Genomic DNA, 7,667 nt, shown 5'->3' on the forward strand with positions numbered 1-7,667 from the left:
CAATATGCTTCACATGTCATCCACAAGCCTCACCACGTACCAATGTACCATTAGAATCTCATGGAAAAAATGTCAAAAAACGACAAAAAAATGGGCCTCTACGTCACGGACGTTCATTTTTGATACACACAACTTTGCAAGCGTGTCACAATGCGAGTTTTTGAGATATCCTCGATCTGTCTTCGGCGCTGCTTACTTTGGACCTTTGCTAACAAATCATGACCACTACCATGAAAATCCGACCCCTCTACCCGCAGCTATAGGCGCTGCAGTTAGGCCCTGCATGGACCCCCTCGCAGGCCTGTTTTTGGCGCACCACAGCAACCCACCCAAAGCACTCATGGGGTCGTAAGTGGTATGGATAGAGTCGTCTGGACCTCCTCAAACGTATCCATGACAAAAACGAGATGTACCTCACAAGTAGACGGCTCCAGGCCGTGTTTTAGGAGGTGTATCAAATTTGATACCCTGTGACGTAAAGGGTTAAAAAAACAAATCGCGAAAAACACCTATTTTTGGGCCTGCTACACTAGGATGCCCCCTGAAACAGATCCGCGTAGACCCAACTCTCCATCTCCTCTCAAAGAGGTGCACGGTCACTCGGGGGTAGCTACCCCCTGAAAAGGGGTTGAAGATGTTGACACCGGGGGTTTCTCTGCATGGATGCGTTCCAAATGGCAAAAGGAATCATTCCTGAAAGTTTCATCGACCCTTAGGTTCCAAAATGGCCGATATTCGAGAAGGGGTTGCACGTTCGCGGGGGTGGTTTGGCCGGGGTTTGTCCAATTAAAAAAACAACAAATGTTCCGTGTACACTGTACAGGGGGTGTCCCCGGAGGATTTCACGGTAGTTTTGACCATCCTCAGAACTCACCCCTCCATAGGGGTGGGGACGAACGGGGCAGGGGGTGGGTTTGAACGACCGCGATTTTGTTAGCGCCGTTCGAAAGAAGACAGAAATTTGAGTCGGTACAACAAAACTTTCGACTTTCCGATCATTTAAAGTGACACATTCGGAACCTTTTAGGTCGAATTTTCTACCCCGCTTCCCTCTAGGGGCTGCACAGGCCGTATGGGGTGGCGCAAGGGATGCGCACTTCCAGCTCAAAACACTTAGAAAATACGCCGGCTCAAAAAAGTGCGCCGCTAATTTTAAGCGGCATTGTAGTAAGGACAAGCAATTCCATCATACTTCCTTTCTTGTCTAGGTGACCCAAAATTTCGTCTAGCCCGCTGGACAGTGTGAAACCATCACATATATAAATTTCAGTCTTTTCGTCCAGAACAATTCCATCACCCTACACAGGCGAAGAAACAGCTGATGCTCCTAGGTCATTATGAAGGTTGGTAGAACAATTTGCTAGGTCTGTGAAGATATGCCGACGAAGCTGGTCTACATCGCCTGACGCCACATGCGGTGAACTGGTAAAATACAACACATAATCATGAAGCCGAGTGACACTGGGTTGCTGCAAGAACATGAAAGCCGCAACAATTTACCAACAGTTGCTATCTTTCCTATATGACAATGGTTTCACTGATTGCTCCACAAACACTTTCTTTCCTCTGCGTTGCACTCTATCTTTGAATATTGGTAGACATGACTGTCAGCTGATACCTTGAGGGCAATTTGGACGGATGGTTTGTACTGTAAGTTGAATTCCTTGGTTTCATCGTCCCACTCCTCCTTGAAAGGCCCTCTTCATTAGCTTTGTTATTTCCTTCACACAATCACTGTCTCTTCTGTCCGTCAAAGCAAAGGCGCAGCTGGCAACACACAGGATCAGGACAGGGATTAACAGCCGTTATTCCGTAGAATTCAGGATGGAGCTCCACATCAAAGTTTTGAAAAGAGTGTCAGAATTAGTACTCTATACGTACCTTCAGAAGGCCGGTGTCCCTCCCATAACCTTGCCGTCTGATCCACGATATCAAAGCCGGGAAATTTTTCAAGTTTTCACGACTTTTCGCAGGAATTTTCCTACGGATAGCGTCCTATGCCTATTTCGTAAGAATTCCAATATTATTTTTTTCTACCTTGACTTTCCTGCGAATAGCTATCCAAGGCCCCACAGCTATCCGCAGGAATACCTACAAATAGTGTCATCACGCTCAGTTGCTATTCGAAGGAATTATATATCGACGCGTCCGGAGGTGTGTCAGGGGCAGCTGCAGCGCAAGCAGGAACATCCAAATTGAGTGAATCATGTGCAGGGACATCCAAATTGACTCCAGCAACAATGGCGCCTGCAGGACTCCCACTTAAAACTCCTAGTAATACCCTCTTCAAAAATTCATCAGCTGGCTATAACCACTGCAGGTACTGCTCAGTCTTCACAAGGCGATCCTGACTTTGACTACGGCATGGGGACAGTCAACCTCAGTGACAGTGAAGATAAATAGTTCTTGTTTTTGTTGACTTTCTTCAAAAGGCAGTGTGCTCAATATTACTTACAAGAATCTATTCTTAATTGAGTTCTTGTTCAACACTACGTGGGCATAATTGAATTTATCCTTCTTTACACTGATTTTTTAATGAGGAACCATTTCTTTCGAGATGAGATTGATCCGATCCAACGATGTGGTGCGTGCAAAGGCCCATGTTTCAAGAATATCCTGGCACTTGATTGCGAGCACTTCCCATTTCGCTCCTCATGTGTGAAGGCTATGGCAGCAAAGTCAGGAACAATCACTTACAAGTTTTAGTGTCCATTCTGCAAGAAACTTGTATTTGCGACCCAAGTCCTTCGACTGTAGTATACTTACTGTTGACCTCAACTTGATTTTATTACTATGGCCAAATTGTACTTCAAACATTTTAATTTCTACTTGATTTTATATTTTTTAAACCAGTATTGTGTTGTATTATAGTATGACCAAATTGTAATACAAAGAGTATATTTCTATATAGTTTTAGTTTTTTAACCAGGTATCGTGTTATATTATATACCAAGGTCAAATTATGTTGCCAATGTTCATGTAATCAAAGATATCAAGGTGAGAAAAAGTTGCGACTCTAATCATGCTGGATCTGAACTATTGGATGTTATTCATACTGAAGCTTCATCAGCCCTTAGTAGACGAGTTACAAATCTTGTACTATTTGAATTATTTGTGTCACTGGTTTTTATTGTATTCTTCCTCTACTCTATTGGAAATGGTTTTTAACCCAGGTTCTTCGGCCAGAGTCAACTTATTGCTGACCAACTTGATCTAGTAGACCACATTGTAGTACAAAGATTTTTATTTCTATTTGAATTTAGTTTTTTTATACCAGTATCTTGTTGTATTATAAGATCTTAAGGTAAAAATATGTTTCTACTCTCTATGTGGGAATTGAAGATATCAAGGTAAGATCATGTCGCTACTACCCAGTGAACAGAAAAAGTAAAAGTCAAGGTGACATCATGGGGGTCATTTTGATGTTGAAACCATTTTGATGTCACAAGAGTCTTTTCACATCAAAATGATGTTGAAATGACATAATTATGACCCTCTTCACGTCATATGACAGCACTTTTCTGTCCACTGGGTATGTTTGCTAAATCTTCCTACGATAGCTTTATCAGCTCCAAGTTGAAGAGTTATATATTCTTGCGATGTTTGTATCATTTTGTGTGATTGTTTTTTTTCTCCTTTCTCTTGCTTTGAATTAAAACAAATTGTGCCCTAATTAAGGTCTGTAATTCTGCGCTCATTTTCACCCCTGGTTAATGAAAAGGAACTGAAGCTCAGTTGAATATTTTCTGTATGAAATGTTCAATTCTCGTTTTTATGGCATGATTTCATCTTGCCAAAGTGACCACCTCTGATTAGCTTGGTTTGAAATTAATGTTCACAAAGATATTGACAACCAAAATTTCACATTTTATTGAGTCATAATCAATACAAGCACTTGCAAAATGAAGAGACCATTATTAAAGCAGTACAACAGAATAGGAACCACCTCACAGTCCCCATATTGTGTCTCCAGATTGGTCTTACAACATGCATGGGTCAAAGTAACTTAAAAGGTAAATTGTGAACTGTATATGAAAATGAACCATTTAGAACTACATTTAGGCCGCCAAAATAGATCCTAGTATCCCATCGACGTAAAACCATGTGTGAGGGGGTTTTAGGTACCACTAATTATGACTCTGACAATATTTTTGGTAAGGGGGTCGTCCATAAATTAGATTCATAAGTCATCATCGCTTATGAACGGTCCCTGAAGGTGGATTCAGAGTTCCCTTAAAGCGAGCGTGATTCTCACGCAAAGCGTGATTTTCACGCCTGGCGTGATGAAAGTCGATCCCTGATTGGCTGCGTGAAGCATACGTAGCGTGAAAATCACGCCTGGCGTGAAAATACCGCTTGCGTTTTGTGAGAACTCTGAATCCACACTAACGATGTCTTTGGGGAATACGGATAAGACAAATGTATTCTTTATAAATATTCTGGAAACTACTGTGATGCAGCTGTCTCGGACCCTAGTAAAAAAATACCGGAAATCGCATAAATGTCGGATTACTAAGGATTAAAACGGTCCAGAGGCTCGTAGACCAAAAACTCGACCTTGAAGTTGTAGACCAGAGCTCTCTGATGAAAACAAGATGTGAACGAAATTTTTCCGTCAAAATTTGAGACACCTGGAATTTTTTTCTGTAGAGGCCCGAGACCCGTACGGGAAAAGTTCCAGGTGTCTCAAATTCTGACGGAAAAATTTCGTTCACATCTTGTTTTCATCAAAGAGCTCTGTTCTACAACTTCAAGGTCGAGTTTTTGGTGTACGAGCCCAAGGACCGATTTTCACTTTTTCGCCTTAATTATGTACAGTAGCGAAACTTCTGATAATTCGCACGAAGTCGGAGATGAATGGTACTTATAGGCATTGATAACAGATCGCAACCACATTTTTCGCTGTTCCTCTGGTAGTATAGCCGCGTTTGAGCACGTGTGAGTTACCTTCTCTCTTCATAGCGACTAAAAACTGAAGAAATAGTAAATGTAGGATAATGTAGGACATTTCTTGATTTGCAGAAAAGTGATTGTTTTATGTTAATATACAAACTTTCTCTAGCATTTACGTCCAGGGAGCACCTGGTAGCAGCTTCAGGATGTTGTGGGAACATTTTTATGCTGGCCCCGTTTTGGAGAAAGCTGAAGGAAATTTGTACTCGCCTATCAAAGGTGTGAAAACTACAAGTAAAACTAAGTCCTTATAAAATGACCGTCTGAATCATGTGGGGAAGTTCGGATGGACAAGCATCACTAGATAGGACTATTTTAACCACGGTGCGTTAGATGGAAGCCGAGGTATAATCTCCCGGCTTCAGGTACGGGCACGGTAGCGTCTCACATTTCAGGCTACAAATCATGTTAAGAGCGCCCCATGAGACTCATCTCTGACAGGCGATGTCTCCGGAACCGCTCGACCAATAAGAGAACTGTTTTGCGTGGGGGACTTTCAAACATTCCTTAATCGATAGAAAAAGGCCAACTTTCGATTTCTGAATTTTGGCAGTCTAAACTGGCATTTCCGCCGAGGCCGCAGGTAAGGGGTCTACAACTCGCCTCAGCCGTGTACTTTTGAGTATAGATTATAGGATTATAGCGTGATTATAATATTATAGACGGATTATTAGATTATGGAATGATTTTAAGATTATGGAATGATTGTAAGATTCGAAAAAGATTATAGACAGATTATTAAGATCAAAATGAATGTAGAATGACTAAGATGAGGAAGAGGAGGGAACACAACTTTTCACGCATGTCCCAGCACGGGGAGATACCGTGCGCGCAGGAAGGAAAAAGGGAATTTGAATATCATGTGACGATTGGTTCATCTCAACCCTTGTGACAAACTATTCGTCACAATATTTTTCGTGAAATGACGATTCGTTTTAACAGTGCGTGCGCGCAGTGCAGCGCCTACAAGGTGGTCTACCTGTTTGGCGCCAAGGTTGGGCCAAAACGAAAATCACAATGCGATCCGCGTAAACGTTGTCGCACAGGCCCCAGACTTTGCACACGGTCTCTTATGGGTCAGAACTACCATTTAGGCTCCGTACCTCAAAACCGTTTTTGGGGTGGGATGGGCTAACCCGGCTGCGTTTAACACGATCCGCATAACAAACGACGACTACGTCCTGCCGACGACCGGCGCCGACGGCAAGCCCACCTTGCGAAGGGCGTCAAGGCCATCATCCCGATCTTCGCCATCCACCGTGACTCCTACTTCTACCCGGAGCCAGACAAGTTCAACCCGGGCAACTTCTCCGAGGAGGCGAAGGCGAGCCGCCCAGCCGCCCCAACTTCGCCCTCCTGCCGTTCAGCGAGGCGAGGGCCCGCGAGTTACTGGGTAAGTATGCCTCACTAATTTCACTCTCTGTACTCAAAAAATTTAAGAACCAAACCTTATTGTTTGAACACTAAATTCGTTAACCTACTGTACACTGTAACACGAGCATAAGTTTAACATATTATTCCAAGTAGTGTAATGTTTACTTTATTATGGTTTTATTTGGATTTGTTGCAGTTGAATCCACAGTTACTTCAGCAGCAAGCTGCTCTCCTGCAGTCTGGTCAGGCCGCCCAAATGCAGGCTGTTTAGATGCAGCATGCTTTACAGATGCAGCAGGCGTATCAGATGCAGGCCGCCCAGCAGATGCAGGGCGCCCAATTGCAGTATAGGACAGTACTAAAGTAAGTCTCTGAGTCACTTGCTCAAACTTGTTATATTAACTCTTAAAAATTAAGGATCAATTAGAAATCTAATTGTTGAAGTGTGTTATGTTTTCTTGTTAATGCGGATGTCCACAGCAGGTTACTCTCTGTGCCCAAGGTTACCTCCTAACCCTGCAATGCCGCCATATCAGCAGGTTGTGAAACACCAACTGCAGAGTGATGATGTGGCAATGTCACAGGTGGCCCCCAATATCAGGACACATTTATTTATTTATATTTATATTGGCTGTATTCAACATTATCTTCAGCTTTTAATTTCAAAGTTGGGTATTGCTATGATATTTTTCTCTAGCTTGCGGAAAAATGAAGATTATTCCAGTGAAGTATCTACTAGTGGTACTGTTGTGATCTGCTAAATACACCATAAACACTCTTAACCTAATCTGCTTAGACCTATGTATGGTGCCATGACAGTCGATCCCTCCTGAAAGTCTCTACAATGCTAGACTATACTCCTCCGATTCCTTTGGCACCCCCACCCCAACAGTCAGCCCCGGTTATTCTTGACTTCCTCTTGGAATTCCCTTTATAAGCGGCTCGCGCCGACCCCTCAGCGTGCAGTCTTGCGCTGTCTATTATAGAAGCTACGCTACCTCAATAAACAGTCGAAGTCCCAACCAACTCGCCTCCTTTAACCTTCCACCAGTTCACAACACTGGTGGCAGCGATTTACGGTTAGTTGGTCGAAGACTTTGGATTTGGCGCCCCGATTCACGGCTTTGCTTTTCGCACCTTCCGTTTTCCGAAAGGAAGGTGGGAGTTAAGTGAACTGCAAGTTTGAGAGGCAAGTAGTTTGTTTGGATTGTTTCTTAGGTTAAAGTAGTCAGTCATTTGGTTGTTTAGTTAGTTTATTAATTCCTCAAGTGAGTGAGCCTGCCACGGCCCGTCTCTTCTGCGTCTAACCACCAGTTGAGACCGCGTCGAGTGAAAGGGAA

This window comes from Frankliniella occidentalis, unplaced genomic scaffold (genome assembly GCF_000697945.3).
Source record: "Frankliniella occidentalis isolate FOCC.00 unplaced genomic scaffold, Focc_3.1 Scaffold426, whole genome shotgun sequence".
Classification (NCBI taxonomy): domain Eukaryota; kingdom Metazoa; phylum Arthropoda; class Insecta; order Thysanoptera; family Thripidae; genus Frankliniella; species Frankliniella occidentalis.